At 39.6% G+C, this 16,622-nt stretch overlaps 1 long non-coding RNA gene across 1 annotated transcript; it reads left to right on the forward strand.

The window, feature by feature from the left end:
- The first annotated feature begins 231 nt into the window (after positions 1–231).
- LOC140642787 (uncharacterized) lies at positions 232–16,046 on the forward strand. The gene is made up of 2 exons (XR_012039191.1): positions 232–15,173; positions 15,734–16,046. It is a non-coding gene; the product is annotated as an uncharacterized lncRNA (long non-coding RNA).
- Positions 16,047–16,622: the final 576 nt, after the last annotated feature.

Genomic DNA, 16,622 nt, shown 5'->3' on the forward strand with positions numbered 1-16,622 from the left:
AAATTGATCTATTAATTAAGAGTTTATTTTTTTTTTAATTTTTTTAAATTTATTTATGATAGTCACAGAGAGAGAGAGAGAGAGAGAGAGAGAGAAGCAGAGACACAGGCAGAGGGAGAAGCAGGCTCCATGCACCGGAGCCTGATGTGGGATTCGATCCCGGGTCTCCAGGATCGTGCCCTGGGCCAAAGGCAGGCGCCAAACCGCTGCGCCACCCAGGGATCCCTATTAATTAAGAGTTTACATGTGTCTAGAAGCGCCTGACTGGCTCAGTCAGTAGAGTGGGTGACCCTTGATCTCGGGGTCATGAGTTTGAGCCCCACATTGGGTATAGTGTTTATTTAAAAATTAAAATTAAAAAAAATAAAAATTAAAAAAATTTAAATTTAAAAAGTGTACATTTTTAGAATTCTTGCACCCTGGTGTTTTCTTGGTTGTTAATTTTCAGGCTTTTAGATTCTTTTCCTTAATTAGTTCACACTTTTTTGGAAGTATATTTTGCTAGTCAGTTGACTTTTTTATCCTTTAAAGATTCATTATTTCTTTGCTTTAATTGGAGTTATCAAAATTACCTACCTTTTGGTATCACTGAATTCTTTCATGTGTACTTCACCATTTTGCTTTAGTTTCTATAGAACCCACTGGCAGAGTAGATGACCAGCCAAGTAGGTGATTCCCTATGTAGGTGTTATATGGAGGGCCTTTTATTGAATTGCAGATTCCTATTCTAGGAATAACATTTTGTCCATTTATTCAAGAAATATTACCTATCATTATCCAAGCACTATTGCAATTCCTAGGATTATCCAGTCTCTGCCTTCATATACCTCATTGTGCAGTATGGGAGACAGAAAAAAACAACTTGGAATTTTACCACTGATGACTTCTAGTGAGAAATGCAAGTGTTCAGGAGTTGCTTCAGGAGCATGGAGAGGCTGGTGATCAGAAGGCTACATATGAATTAGGAACATACAAGAAGTGGGTAAAGGATCTTCTTGACAGAAGAAATAAATAGCATTTGCAAAGTAGAAACAGGATAATCCTTTGTACATTGTACATTGAATTAGATCCACACACTTCTCAACCCAGATCTCAGAATTAGACACATGTTGGAATTGGGGAGGGGTAGAGCATCAGGTCACTGAGAATCTGCAGCAAGGGAAAAGAGGTGATCATGACCCCCATTTCTTAAAAAAGATTTTATTTATTTATTCGTGAGAGACACAGAGAGAGAGAGAGGCAGAAACATAGGCAGAGGGAGAAGCAAGCTCCATGCAGGAAGCCCGATGTGGGACTTGATCCCGGGACCCCGAGATCACACCAAAGCCTAAGGCATGCACTAAACCCCTGAGCTACCCAAGTGTCCCCATGACCCCTATTTTTGACAGTTTTGAGTACAGTTACACATGGATTTGTAGAAGAAAGATACATTCCTATACTCTGTGAGTTTAAAATCTAATTTTACGCATACTTTGAAAACTAGACACAAATTATTTAGTTCTACCTCTGTGAAGATAGGCCAGCACAAGCACTTTAGGCTTACTGTGCACTGCTGTTACCGTGTAGACTTACCGTTTATCTTGATACGGAAATGTTTATTTGGAAAACAGTTTGGAGCCTAGTTGAGGCTAAAACCTGAGTACTTTCTCATGTATTTGTCAGTGTGTTAAAAATTTAAAAAGCAGGGGTGCCTGACTAGCTCCGTTGGTGAAGCATGCAACTCTTGATCTGGAGTCCTGAGTTCTAGTCCAATGGTGGTGTAGAGATTACTAAGAAAAAATAAATAAACTTAAATATATATGTATGTACATATTTTTATATAAAATATATATTATATAAATATACATTTATGCTTTATATATGCCTATATAATATATAAATTATATAATGTATAAAATATATAAATATGTAAAATTTTTACAAGAGTATAAATATGTATAATTTATATATTTTGTATGTAATTTTATATGTAATTTTATATATAGTATATAAAATATATACATATGTATATATATAAGCAGTGAATACTTAAGGGGAATTTAAAAATTGAGGAAGTCTTTGTTTTTTAATTTGCAACTAGGTGTGACATTTACAGATTTTTTTTTCCTAACACATTCATTCTCATTCTCTTTTATGAGATTTATTTAAATTACTTCTATACTGTGTAGATGAGGAAATTGAGACACAGATCTGGCTTAGGTCACATAGCAAAGGATTGGAAGTCATAAACAGGAATTCAGACCTGGTATTCTATCCAGCAGTCTTTTGCTGGCTTATACTGCTTAAAGATAACTGTGTTTTCTATTTTGGTTTCAAATGTTTTCTCTTAGCTTTTGTTTTTTCTTATAAAGAAAATAATACAAAAAAAAAAAAGAAAATAATACATAGTCATCATAAAAATTTCAGAAAATGTAGAAAAGAATGAAGAGTGTAAAGCTATATTCCTCTGTATATGTATTATCTATATTCCCAATGCCTAGAAATCACTGCTAATATTTTAGTATATCTATTTTCAAACTTGTTTAAATTTATATATATATACACACACACAGAGATATATTTAGATAGTTTCTTTTTCAAGGTTTTATTTTTATTTATTTGAGAAAGAGTGCTTGGGTGCCAGCAGGGGGAGGAGCAGAGGGAGAGGGACAAGCGGACTGTGCTGAGCACAAAGCCCTAGAGAGGGCTCCATCCCACCATCCCAAGATCATGACCTGAGCCAAAATCAAGAGTTGGATGCCTAACCAACTGAGCCACCCAGGTGCCCCTAGATAGTTTTTTTTTTTTTTTAATGAAATCACAGATATATTGTAGGTAGGGTTTTTTTTGTTTGTTTCAGTAAAATCAAACTGCCTAATTTTGTAAAATTTCATCTCAAATATAATTTAATGTCAAATATCTGCATCATAATTTTAGTTGCTTCCTAGAATTGTACTGTGTGAATTATTTGGTTAGACTCCTATAGACAGACTTTTAGGTTTCCAGTTTTTTTTTTCTATTATAAAAAATGTGTTGATAAGATCCTTAATATATGCATCTTTTTACCCTTTTCTGATTATCTTGTTAAGAAAAATGTTCAGGAATCCAGTACTGGGTCAAAGGCATGCCTACCATGACACCATGTTATTCAGTTAAAATTTCACCTATCTCTTCCTTTAAAAAAAAAAAAAAAAGATTTTATTTATTAGAGAGAGAATGCAAGCAGGCATAGCAGCAGGCAAAGGGAGAGGGAAAAGTAGGCTCCCTGCTGAGCAGAGAGCCTGATGCTTGGCTCCATCCCAGGACTCTGGGATCATAACGAGCTAAAGGCAGTTGCTTAACCAACTAAGCCACCCAGGTGCCCCCACCTATCTGTCCTTTTTTTTTTTTTTTTTTTTAAGATTTATTTATTCATGATAGAGAGAGAGAGAGAGGCAGAGACACAGGCAGAGAGAGAAGCAGGCTCCATACCGGGAGCCCGATGCGGGACTAGATCCTGAGACTCCAGGATCGCACCCTGGGCCAACGACAGGCGCCAAACCACTGAGCCACCCAGGGATCCCCCCACCTATCTGTCCTTTACGTTTATTGTCACTTTGGACCATGTAAACACTTTATTTCTCCCTTCACCTCTGCTTTGCCAAACTGCAGGAGAAATTCCATAGGGAGAATGACAGGGAAGAAGTGCCGTATGCCACAATCTGGGCTTTGTATGCTTTTTCTTTTAATTCTCACAATAATCCTATGAAATACAGAATTAAATGAAGTATATCAAAAATGCTAGAGGTGTTTAGAGCTGAAAATTAGATTTCTTCTAGCAGATGGCTGAGATCCCTTTTTTTTTTTTTTTTAGAGAGAGAGGCAGAGACACAGGCAGAGGGAGAAGCAGGCTTCATGCAGGGAGCCCAATGTGGGACTCAATCCTGGGACTCCAGGATCACACCCTGGGCCAAAGGCAGCTGCTAAACCGCTGAGCCACCTGGGGATCCCTGGCTGAGATCACTTAAATATCACATACTAAAGTACAATAACAATAGCTACCATTTATTGAGCATCTACTATGCTGCCATATATATTTAATCCTCCTACAAAGATTCCAAAGCCCATGTACTTTCTGTACTCCCCTTTGACTTTTGTTTCTATGTCTGCATCATTTAGTTCTACCTCTGTGAAGATAGGCCTGCAAGAACTCTTCAGATTTACTGTGAATTGCTGTTACTGTATAGACCTACAGGTTTTCTTTTTTCTTTTAAAGATTTATTAATTTATTTATGATAGACATAGAGAGACCCAGGAGGAGGGAGAAGCAGGCTCCATGCTGGGAGCCTGACGCGGGACTCGATCCCTGGACTCCAGTTTTTTGGATCCCCCAGTTTTTCTTAATCAATATGATTAAGAATCATATTGGGATTCTTATTAATTTTAATATTTAAATAATTTTTAAAATATTTAAATAATAATAATTTTAAAAATTTAAAAAATTTAAAAAATTTAAAATAATAATTTTAAAATTTAAAATTTAAAATAATGATTTTAAAAATATTTAAATAATAATATTTAATATTAATTAAATTAATACAGATATTAATTTATTTCACAAACTGGGATCCCCCAGTTTTTCTTATTTTTTTTTTTTAAACTTTTATTTATTTGTGATAGGCACACAGTGAGAGAGAGAGAGAGGCAGAGACACAGGCAGAGGGAGAAGCAGGCTCCATGCACCGGGAGCCCGACGTGGGATTCGATCCCGGGTCTCCAGGACCGCGCCCTGGGCCAAAGGCAGGCACCAAACCGCTGCGCCACCCAGGAATCCCTCCCCCAGTTTTTCTTAATCAATATGAAAATGTTTACTTGGGAAACAGTTTAGAGCCTCATTGAGTCTAAAACCTTGAATACTTTCTCCGGTGCCTTTGTTAGATGGCAAATTCCAGAGGGCAGGGACTTACTATTCATCATTTTGTGGATTACCATAAACATGGGGTTACAATGGGCTAGGGTCTCTACAGAAACGCTTTATGATTGTGAAAGTTTTGGAATCAGGGGTGACTTTTACAAGTTATCTGTGTTGACCTTTAATGTTCCTAGTTTTTATTTAAATTCTAGTTAGATAACATAGGATAATATTGGTTTCAGGAATAGAATTTAGTGATTCATCACTAACATTCATCACCTGATACTCATCACTACACATGCCCATCCCCTGCCCACCTCCCTTTACCAACTCTCAGTGTGTTCTCTATAGTTAAGAGTCTGTTTTATGGTTCACCTCCCTTTTCCCCAGTATGTTCATCTGTTTTATTTCTTAAATTCCACATATGAGTGAAATCATATGGTATTTGTCTTTTTCTGACTATCTCACTCAGCATAACACACTCTAGCTCCATCTGCTTTGTTGACTTTTTAATTTATAAATAAGCTTCTATTTGATAGAAAATGGCTGGATTTTCTTTTCATTTTGCAACTGCAGTTACGGAAAAATCTTCAGGCCACCAGAGGGCCTTGCAGTCAGCCTCCTATATCATCCTCATTGTAAATCACTGCTGTCAAAGATACTTGGTGAAATTTGGTCTTAAGCCCAAAAAAGAAGCATTCTTAGACCTGCCTAGCAATCTGAATAGGAACTGTGGCTTGAACTTGGTGGAGCTCTACCTTGAAACACCTTTTTTTTTTCTTTTTTTTTTTTTTAAGGTTTATATTTATTTGAAAGAGTGAGAGAGCATGAGCAGGGGGAAGGGCAGAGAGAGAAGCTGGCTCTCTGCTGAGCAGGGAACCAGACATGGTGCTTGATCCCAGGACACTGGGATCGTGACCTGAGCCCAAGGCAGACACTTAACTGACTGAGCCACCCAGGTACCCCTGAAACACCTTTTTTATCCATAAAAGTAAGGAATGGAGTAGGAGGTATTTTGCTGAAATTAAATTATTTTTTTCTTTCCCCAAGCATAAACTTGCACTTTTAATTTGTCGTCCATAATTTACAATCTTCTCTTGGCCAGATAATAAAGCCAGTAGCTCTCAATATCAATAGAAATTGAAGTCAGGGGAATAAAGGACAGTTTTTGGCCAGTAGCATCCACTGCTTTCCTGGTCTTTATTGACACTAATGAAAACTTGCAAAATTGACTGATCCACAGTTGACTTCCTCATTTCTGTCCACCATCTGGTGGAAGTGCCAACAGGCAGGATAATGATTAAAAGGCAGCAGGGGGGAGAAGAGGTAAAAGGCATTTTGATAAACCACAACTTTAAAAATCAATTCAAACCCTTACTAAACAAGGGGCTTTGATGTAAACAAGTAATTATTTCCACATTGTATGAAGTTATTGATCCTCGGTACTCCAGGAGCATTGGAGATATTAATTTATTTCACAAACATTTATCGAGTACACTCATACCAGACACCTGCTAAGCACTGGCATGCAGATATGATAAATATCCTTATATATTGCTTTGTAGTTTGTAAAACAATCTGGCATCCGCTGCCTTACCTGGTCCTCACTTCATACATCTGAGATGAATTAGGCAGATGATATCTTCATTTTCTAAGTATGGAGACAGGTGCAGAATGATTAAATGACCCTTTCACAGATACACAACCAGAGACAGAGTAAGATGTAAACAGAAAGAGGTCTTCTGACTCTAAATCCCATCCTTTCCCACAGCACCATGCTGTCTTCCTGGAAGAAGTGAGCTTGTTACTTTCCAGGGAAGACTTAAGGGGCATAATATGCCAAAGGACTCAAGGTTGAAAATAGATGTATTATAGCTACTTGATGGTTTTGATTGCTTAAGCTACTTAGAAAATAAGTTCAAAAGCTTTCCAGTACTATTTCTCTTTTTTCCAAAAATGGAAGGTAGATTCAGTATGCAGGCAATGGGGAAAAAGGGGGATTCTTTTTGACTACTTGGTTCACATATTTGCTGAGAATTTAACTCTTTCAGATCTCTGAGTACCTGCATCTTTCCCTGAGGTATGGTTGATACAGTAATGCGCATGTTAGGGACATATGGGTGGCTCAGCTATTGAGATTGAGTGTCTGCCTTTGGCTCAGGTCGTGGTCCCAGGGTCCTAGATTGAGTCCCGCTTTGGGCTCCCTTCAGGGAGCCTGCTTTTCCTTCTGTCTGTGTCTCTGCCTCTGTGTCTCTCATGAATAAATAAATAAAATCTTTAAAAAAAAAAAAAAGTAATGTCCATGTTAAAAAGAATAGGCCCATCATTTGAGTATCAAGCTGAGGTAGGGCTCCCCCTCACACAAAGTGCCTTTTATTTCTTTGGTGGTTTTTAGAACATAATATCCTACATAGAGCTCTTTGCAGTACCTTCTCCACTAAATTGTATTTCTCTCCTTACTACCTCCCTCCCTCAATAGATTAAGAGCTCTGAATCCTCATCACCATTGCTAAATCCCAGGAGTTATGAGTACTCTGTAATTAGTGGTCCAATGAGTTTATATATCGAAGGAGATGGGCCAGAGTGTTGAATTTGGGTTTTTCTAAACCAGAGTGCCTAGAGCTGCAATCCCTATAATAATATACATCTTGACCAAAAAAGTAAGACAAAGCTTCCCTAAGATTTAGGTGCCTTAGCAATTTCTTTATATTAGATACAATATAGTACATGCACCCTTACCTTAGTCTGAACTGAATATAGCGACGGATGTGTCCAGGCAGAAAGGAGCAGAGAAGTCAGTTCATAAGCTTAAGAGCTTGTAAGCAGAAAAAATACAATATAATTAAAACAAGAATGCTAATATCATCCTTATGTTATTTGTTTGTCTAGTGCTCCTGTTCTTGGAGTGCAGTTTTCATTCTTGTGTCTTCAATATCTAACAGACTTAATAATGGTGCTTGAGAAGTACTGTTGCTTTTACCAAGGATGCTCTGCTAATTAACAAGTCAGCAAATAATTTTCGAGCGTCTGCCATGTGCCAACCACTTTGCTAAACAGCAGGGATATATTGTGAACTGTGAACAAGACCAATTGAGGTCCCTATTTTTGTGAGACTTGAATTGTGATGGAGGGAGACAGATGATGAGCACATAAACCAGTAAGCTGATTTTTGGTACAGTTAAGTGCTGTAAAGGACGTAATGCAGGGAGCATATTCATCTAACATACTTTAGCAGACATTCTAGTTACTAGCATCCACAAAAGAGAAAAAGAGTAGTCATACAAAATGGACGCAATTAACTTTTGTATATTGATCTTGTACCTAATGACTTTGCTGAACTTACTAGTTCTAATAGTTTTTTAGTGGATTCCTGTACTTTCTATATACAAGAGTGTGTCATCTGAGCATATGGGACTTTTTAGTTTTTCCCTTCTAATCTGAATGCCTTTTATTTATTTCTCTTGCCTAATTGCTTGGCCAGAACTTCCAGTACAATGTCGAATAAAAATGGTGAAAGCAAACATCCTTGTCTTGTTCCTCATCTTAGAAAGTATTCAGTCATTTGCCACTGAGCGTGATGTTAACTATGCATTTTTTGTAGATTTCCTCCATTGTTTCTTTGCTTGCAATTATTCGGTTACCTTGCTTGCAACACTCAACACGTTTAGCCATTCTCAGCAACATGTGATAGTATACTAACCAATATTTCTAGCATCATTTGCAATGCTACCTTTTTTTTAAAGATTTTATTTATTCATGATAGACACACACGGAGAGGCAGAAACACAGACAGAGGGAGAAGAAGACTCCTAGCAAAGAGCCCGATGCGGGACTCGATCCCAACCCCAGGATCATGCCCAAAGGCAGATGCTCGACCGCTGAGCCACCCAGGCGTCCCATCAATGCTACTTCTTTATGCACTAAAATGTTTTCATTTATTGATTTGTTTCATCTTAACCGTTTGTATAGAAATCTTTCCAAAGTGGTAAACATTCCTGGCTACTTTAAACAGAATACATATAATTCAACTGTTGCTTTTAAACTTGGATCTAATTGTGATGTATTACTATGCTAGCTAATAATGTGGTGATGCCTTTGGGAGATTATTGGATAGTCTGGCCCTACAAAGAGTCCTTTCAAACTGCTCTACGTTTTGTGCATCTGTGTCTCCTTTTTACAAATACAGATTGTCCTGTCCCTAGTTGTTAATTGGCACTTTTTCTGACCTTACGATGCTTGCCTCTGAGAACATTCTCTTTTAATAGGTGATATCTAATCTCCTGAGGACCAGGCTGCGAGAGAACCAAAATATTTAGAAGATTTTGTAAAATAAGAGTAAATGAACTGAGAAATAAATTATTTTGTGAATTAAGTGCATGAACTTTCCTATATCTTGTTTGGTTAAATTTCCTAGGTACTTGGTTCTGTTCTGAAATGAATCACTGTTGAGTGTGAGGTACTCACTATATCATAAATAAAATTATTTCTCAGAGGCTTGTACTAGTTCCCACAACCTCATCCCCATTCCTAGTCAGTTTTCATGAGTTGAACTCTCCCTATTTCTCTTACTCCTCCAGGACATGAATGTTCATAGTAGCCTTATTCATAATCACCATAAAATCAAAACAACGTAAAGTCAAATAAACAGGAATTGTCACATTAATTAGTACAATAGAATATTTTGTAGCAGTTGAACAAATTATAGCTATATTCAGCAACACGGATGAATCACACAATGTTGGATCAAAGGCCAGATGTAAAATTTTTGCCTAATACATGATTACATATAAATCTCAAAAACAGTGTTTGAAGTCAAGGTAGCTGTTACCTTTAAGGGAGGAAGGTAGGGACAGTAAGACAAGACTAAAATAAGGCAGAAAGGTAGAAAGTAAAGAGGTCACCAGGAAGAGGTAAAAGTCCTAAAACTAGATGCACCTAATAACATAGACTCAAATGCATAAGATGGGCAGAATTAACAAAAAGAAACTGACAGATCCTATGAGCACATGGAGATCTTAACATCTCCTTTGTGAAAGTTCAGTAGGCTGAAGACATTTTGAGCAATATCTGATAATTATTCACTCCTAAATTAGGAAATACATTTTCAAGCATGCTTAGAACACTTACAACAGTTCACTATCCCATATTGAGCTGAAATCTGTTTTACTAAGGTTTTTATCTTCTGCTCCTAGTTCTGTCTATTGGAACCATAAAGACATGTTACTCTTTCAGTGACAACCCTTCTAATTTTTAAAGACAGCTGCCATGTGTCCAGTGAGTCATGTATCTGGTTTAACCAAACAAGAGTGATTGAAGGATGACCATCACATCTGGGTGGATGTGCCACTTATTGGAATAGAAAACACTGGTGAGCCTGGTGAAACAGCAACAAAGATCTCCCCTTGGATGCCTAGTGGTCTCCTAACACTTAACATGTCCAAAATTGGTCTCTATTCTTATATAAAAATCTGCTACTCTGCCAGTGTTCCTTACCTCCATGAGCAGCATCACCATTGACTCAGGTGTTCAGGCCAAAAAATCTCCAGATCCTTCTTACTCCTCGTGCCACTATAACAAATCCTTCCAGGATATATTGCAATCCTATCATTTTTCCCCTTTACCTCTACCACTGAGTCCAAGTTTCCATTGCTCTTGTCTAGACCATAACAATAGTTTTTGGGGGTTTTTTTTGTTTTGTTTTGTTTTGTTTAATTTGAGAGAGGGGGAGTGCATGTGCACATGTGGAAAGAGTGAGGAGGAGTAAAGGGAGAGGGCGCAAATCTCAAGCAGACTCCATGCAGAACTTGGGCCAGATCTCACAAGCCTGAGATCATGACCCAAGCTGAAACCAAGAGTCTGACTCCCAACCAATTGAGCTACCCAGACCACAACAATAGCTTCTTAACTGATCCCCCTGTTTCTACAGTTCCCCCATACATTCTCTTCTCCATATTGGAACCAGAAAGATCCTTTTACATGTAAGTTGGACCCTGTTTTTTTCTCTCATCCCTATAGTGACTTCCAACAAACTTAGAATAGTGCAGAGTGCCCTGGTGGCTCGGCAGTTTAGCGCTGCCTTTGGCCCAGGGTGTGATCCTGGAGACCCAGGATCGAGTCCCATGTCGGGCTCCCTGCATGGAGCCTGCTTCTCCCTCTGCCTGTGTCTCTGACTCTTTCTCTCTCTCCGTGTCTCTCATGAATAAATAAATAAAATCTTAAAAAAAAAAAAAAAGAATCGTGCAGAGTCCTTTGCATGTCCCCCAAGGCCCTTCATAATCTCACCTCTGGCTACCTCTCTAACCTCATCCTATCTGTGTGTGTATGCACACTTGCAGGCATACACACACACACAAAACTTCGGCCACATTGGCCATGTTCACCAGACTCAAGCAACTTACTGACTTGGGGTCTTTGTACTTGCCATTCCTTCTGTCACTTTCTTACATTGTCACTTCACTCAGTACTGCTCAGGTGTCATCTTCAGAGGCCTTTCCTGACCACTCTATCTAAAATAGCACCACCATTGGGATAAAGGAGATGTGAGATATATATATATATCTCCACACAACAGAATATTACTCAGCCATCAGAAAAGATGAATACCCACCATTTACCTTGACATGGATGGAACTGGAGGGTATTATGCTGAGTGAAGTAAGTCAATTGGAGAAGGACAATCATCATATGGTTTTACTCATATGGGGAATATAAGAAATAGTGAAAGGGATTATAAAGGAAAGGAGGGGAACTGAGTGGGAAAAATTAGAATGGGAGACAAACCATGAGAGACTGCTAACTCTGGGAAATGAACAAAGGGTTGTGGAAGGGGAGGTGGGCAAGGGGTTGGGGTAACTGGGTGTCGGGCACTGAGGAGGGCACTTAATGGGATGAGCACTGGGTGTTGTACTATATGTTGGCAAATCAAACTTCAATAAAAACAAATTAAAAAATTAAAAATAACACCATTGGGGTGCCTGGGTGGCTCAGTTGGTTGAGACTCCAACTTATGATTTCAACTCAGGTTGTGATCTCAGAGTCCTGGGATCTAGCCCTCTGTTGGACTCGCTACTCAGCAAGGAGTCTGCTGGTCTCCCTCTCCCTCTGCCCCTCCCCCCACATGCATGCTTGCTTGCTCACTCTCTCTGTGAAATAATCTTTTTAAAAATCATACAAATGAAATAGCATCAGCTACTTCTTATTCCATTAGCTTGCTTTATTTTTCTGCATAGCACTTAGAGCTACTTGATATTTTATTATGTATTTGTTTATCTGTTCATGGTCTATTTCCTCTAGTTTTAGCTTCTGCAGGGCAAGACTTTGTTTAGTTCACCACTGTATTCCTAGTGCCTAGAACAGTTCTGTCTCATAGAAACCACTTTATAGGTATTTAACTGACTGGGTATTATTTCACTGTTTAAAGCCTGGAGCAGGGCTCCCTGGGTGGCGCAGCGGTTTAGCGCCTGCCTTTGGCCCAGGGCGTGATCCTGGAGACCCGGGATCGAATCCCACATCGGGCTCCCTGCATGGAGCCTGCGTCTCCCTCTGCCTGAGTCTGTACCTCTCTGTCTCTCTATTTCTCATGAATAAATAAAATCCTAAATAAAAAAAAATTTCCTGACCTTCCTTACTGACAATAACAGCTTCTACTCCTCTCCGTCCTCCTCTTCACTCTTCTCCCTCCTCCTTTGTTGACAGAAGTTGTACTTGAATGCATTCTGGTTGTACAGGCTTCACACAATACAAATGTGTGCCTTTCACCTGCCTTCCTCCCAAAAATAACTACCATCAATGGGTTACTGTATGACCTAACAATTCCCTTCCATGAACTTAAATCTACTTATTGTCTTCATAGTCATCCAATGTTTTTGGTTCCTTATTTCCTAAATAATGTTCATCTAGCCTTTTTATTGAGTAATTTCAAGGCACATTTTATTTATTTTATTTTATTTTTTAAAGATTTTATTTATTTATTCATGAGAGACACATAAGACACAGAGAAAGAGGCAGAGACACAGGCAGAGGGAGAAGCAGGCTCCATGCAGGGAGTCCAATGTGGGACTCCATCTCAGGTCTCCAGGATCAGGCCCTGGGTTGAAGGCCGACCTAAACCACTGAGCCACCCGGGCTGCCCTCAAGGCACATTAAAAAAAAAAAAAAAAAAAAAAAAGATCCCTTTCTAAGAAAAAGAAAGTTAGAAGAGCCTTGAGGAAGGCACTGCTCTTTTAACTTCAATCAGAACTCTCCAGGCATGGACTTCTTGTTTTCCAAAGAGTGATGAAAATCTACTTTTCTCCCTTAGTCCTCCAGTAGCCAGGTTAAAATTAGGTCATCTCGATTGTGTCATCTTCAGAGAAGAAGTACTTTATCTTCCTTAGGATAGAGGCACCTGCTGGCTAAGGAGGCAACAGGGCTAAACATTTAGGAGTGACATATAATTTCTAATCCAAAACATTTATCAAATATAGAGCCTTACTATAGTCAAGGCACTCTGGAGACATTGCAGGGTTTGTGAAGAAACACAAAACAATCCCAGCGCCCAAGAAGCATACAGTTATTGTGGAAGACAAACAGCAACCCAAGGTTGTTTAATGTACTTTAAAATTAGTATCTATAAATCTTCCTGTATTGCCATTTCTTCACACAGCTGAACTGTAAGCTCCACGAGAACAAAGACTGTACCCTATGTTTCACTGCATATTCCAACATAGAAGTTCTCTGTTCAGATTAAGATGCTACCAAGTTGTACAGATGATAATGTTCCTGAGGTGGGGTTTTTTTGTTTTTTGTTTTTTTGTTTTTTGTTTTTATTCATGATAGACATAGAGAGAGAGGCAGAGAAACAGGCAGAGGGAGAAGGAGGCTCCATGCAGGGAGCCCGATGTGGGACTCGATCCTGGGTCTCTAGGATCAGGCCCTGGGCTGAAGGCAGTGCTAAACGGCTGAGCCACCTGGGCTGCCCTGTTCCTGAGTTTAAGCCTGTCTCTCCAATGAACAGTCAAGCTTATCTGAAAAAGAAATAGAGCATCAGTTGCCAGAGATTTGATGGGAGGACCTTTGTGCACTATCAGGAGGTGTTACTTACTAACAGAACAGTACCAGTTGCAGAGCATAGATATGTTCCTCTCCCCTTCCCTCTGGGTGCAGCCAAATAGGCAGGAAGGTGACAAGGAATACTTAGATTCAGCTGCGAGAGTCAGAGATGTGCCCTTTCGGTGCCTGTGAAACCATCCTGTCTCAACATGTGTGACCAAGCAGCAGAAAAGAAGACTGGGTTCTCGGGCTCAGCCAGGGTTGAGGTCAATATGACACCTGGCAACAGCTTTCACTGTGGTACCTGTGTCATCTACTATGAATGGCAAGCAGGGTTGTGTGTAGCCCCTGAATCTCATTATGCTTTCTCCCCAGGCTAGCCCACCATCTAATGCCAGGTTCAAGAACCAATCCTAGGGGCATCTGGGTGGTTGAGTGTCTGTCTTTGACTCAGGGCGTGATCCCAGGGTCCTGGATACAGTCTCACATTGGGCTCCCTGCAGTGAGCCTGCTTCTCTCTCTGACTATGTCTCTGCCTCTCTGTGTCTCTCTCATGAATAAATAAGTAAAATCTTTTTTAAAAATCCAGTTATGGCATCCTGAACTTTGAAACTGTTTCCAGTGGACACTCCTTATTCCCTGGTAAGTTTTACCTTATATTACTCCCAATTGTGACATGATTTAAAATTTCATACCTTCATTATATAGGTTTCCTCACTGAAGAAAACTTGGACCAATTAGATCAATGGGTAAGGAGTGGGGGATCACCCAGGGTTCTACCCTCCTCACAAAACAGCCAATGTTCATAGTTGGTCTATTTCTCATTTATTTGTCTTCGTATCCATGTGGGTGTATGAGTAAAGCTAAGATTGAGATGCATGTAAGTACAGTTTTAAATCAGAGTGTAATGGGCAATTTTGCATCTTCTATTTGTTACTCTACATCCAGTTGCCCCCAGTTCCCATGTTATGATTCCGTAAGCATGATTTTTTAACGGTCCACTGCATTGTTAGTGTAGCCAGTGAGTTCTGGGGATCTCCACATCTCACAAATTAAGAACCAGTGACAGGGTGGGGAGAAAACCCAGAATTTTTCTATCCAAACTGCTCCCCTCAGGAAGAAGAGTCAAATATGTCTCAGACTCAATCTTGTGGTGAAGACCCGGACTGGCCCCAGGATGGCTCAGGCTCCAATCTCACCTCCACCGTGGATTGGCTGTATGATCTCAGACAAGCTACTTCACCTTGCTTTTCTCATCCACAAAATCGAGATGGTAACAGCTGATTTGTTCTGGGACCTGGGGGAGGATTAAATGAGTTAATATGTAAAGAGTCTAGAACAGTGCTTGGTATGTGCTAAGTGTTATGTAAATGTGGACTTATTTTCCTTAGCTCTGGCCAGAGGTCCTACAGGGAGGTTAGGGGACTGTAATATTTTTATTTTGTATGCCTCTGCTCTGATTTAACAGTTTTTATGCCTTTAGATGATCCTTTATTTTACTCAGGAACAAATGTGTTGCTTCAGTATGAATATTAGAATTTAATTCAGAAGGAAAGGAAATAGATTCAGGGAAAAACTCCTTCCACAAACTTAGCTATGATCAATTTTTTTTCCCTCAAAAATGCCAAAAGGCTGATTCCTCTTGATAAATCTGCCACAGAGCTCTGAGATGCCAGTTTATAAAAGCCTCTCATGTGGCCTTCTTTGTGCAATCTGTGATCACTGCCATGATATTTGCTTCTAGAAAATCATTTCATCTAAGTTGTTTCCTCAAGGATTCAGAGAGGAAAGTGATTTTTTTTTTTTTTTTTTTTTAATCATCCCTGGATGCAGGAGCAAGCTTGCTGGATGGAGGGTTGGGAGATGTGAGGACTTGTCCTAGCTGCTTCCTGAGTCCCTGCACGGATCGTCTGGGTGACTTTGGGCAAACCACATGGCATCTTCGACGCTCATGTTTCTGCTCGTGTTTAAAGGGACATCTGCTGTGAATGGAAGTGGGCGTTGTACTTAACAGCCCCAGAAAGATGTTAGAGGATTACATTAAATTCAGTTACGCAAGAAAGTGTTGTAGAAATTCAAAGGCATTGTATAGATGTGTCATTCTTGTTTATTAGATGGAGTACCATAAACTTGCTCTGATTCCTCATCTGAAAGGGGTTTGGGTTTTTTTTTATTCCCCCAGCATGTCTCCTGCATGCGCCTTCTGGAAGCAGGCCACGTCCAACAGCCGAAGATATTTCACAATGAACAAATAATTATAGGGTCCAGCATTGTGTTTCCTCTCGGCTCTCATAATGAACTAAACTAGCCTGTTTATTTCCATCTGAGGGAAGCAGACCCATTATTTTTACTGTATCTTGTTCTGTCACGTGCAGACTACTGAGTGTCACTTCGTTAATTATAAGTTCCAAGAGAAAGCATCTCTATTTAGGCAGAGATCTACAGCTCATATGACCAGCATGGCCTTTTTAGGGAGCCTACCGCGTGGTATGCTGCACTAAGAGACAGGCTTGTAGCTATAGTAACTGAAATCCCCCAGGCCCGTGGCGTGGAGAAGGCTGGGGCAGTGCTGACTGTTGGTTTCTCTCTCTCTCTCTCTCACTGTGGTTCCGAATCCCCTGGGACATTGGTAGGATTATTGAGAGCTGGTTCCCCAGGCCCCCAACAGTGTCTTTTTTCCTCTTAAGGCATTAGATGTAAAACTAAAGAAGACAGCACAGAG

This window comes from Canis lupus, chromosome 11 (genome assembly GCF_048164855.1).
Source record: "Canis lupus baileyi chromosome 11, mCanLup2.hap1, whole genome shotgun sequence".
Classification (NCBI taxonomy): Eukaryota; Metazoa; Chordata; class Mammalia; order Carnivora; family Canidae; genus Canis; species Canis lupus.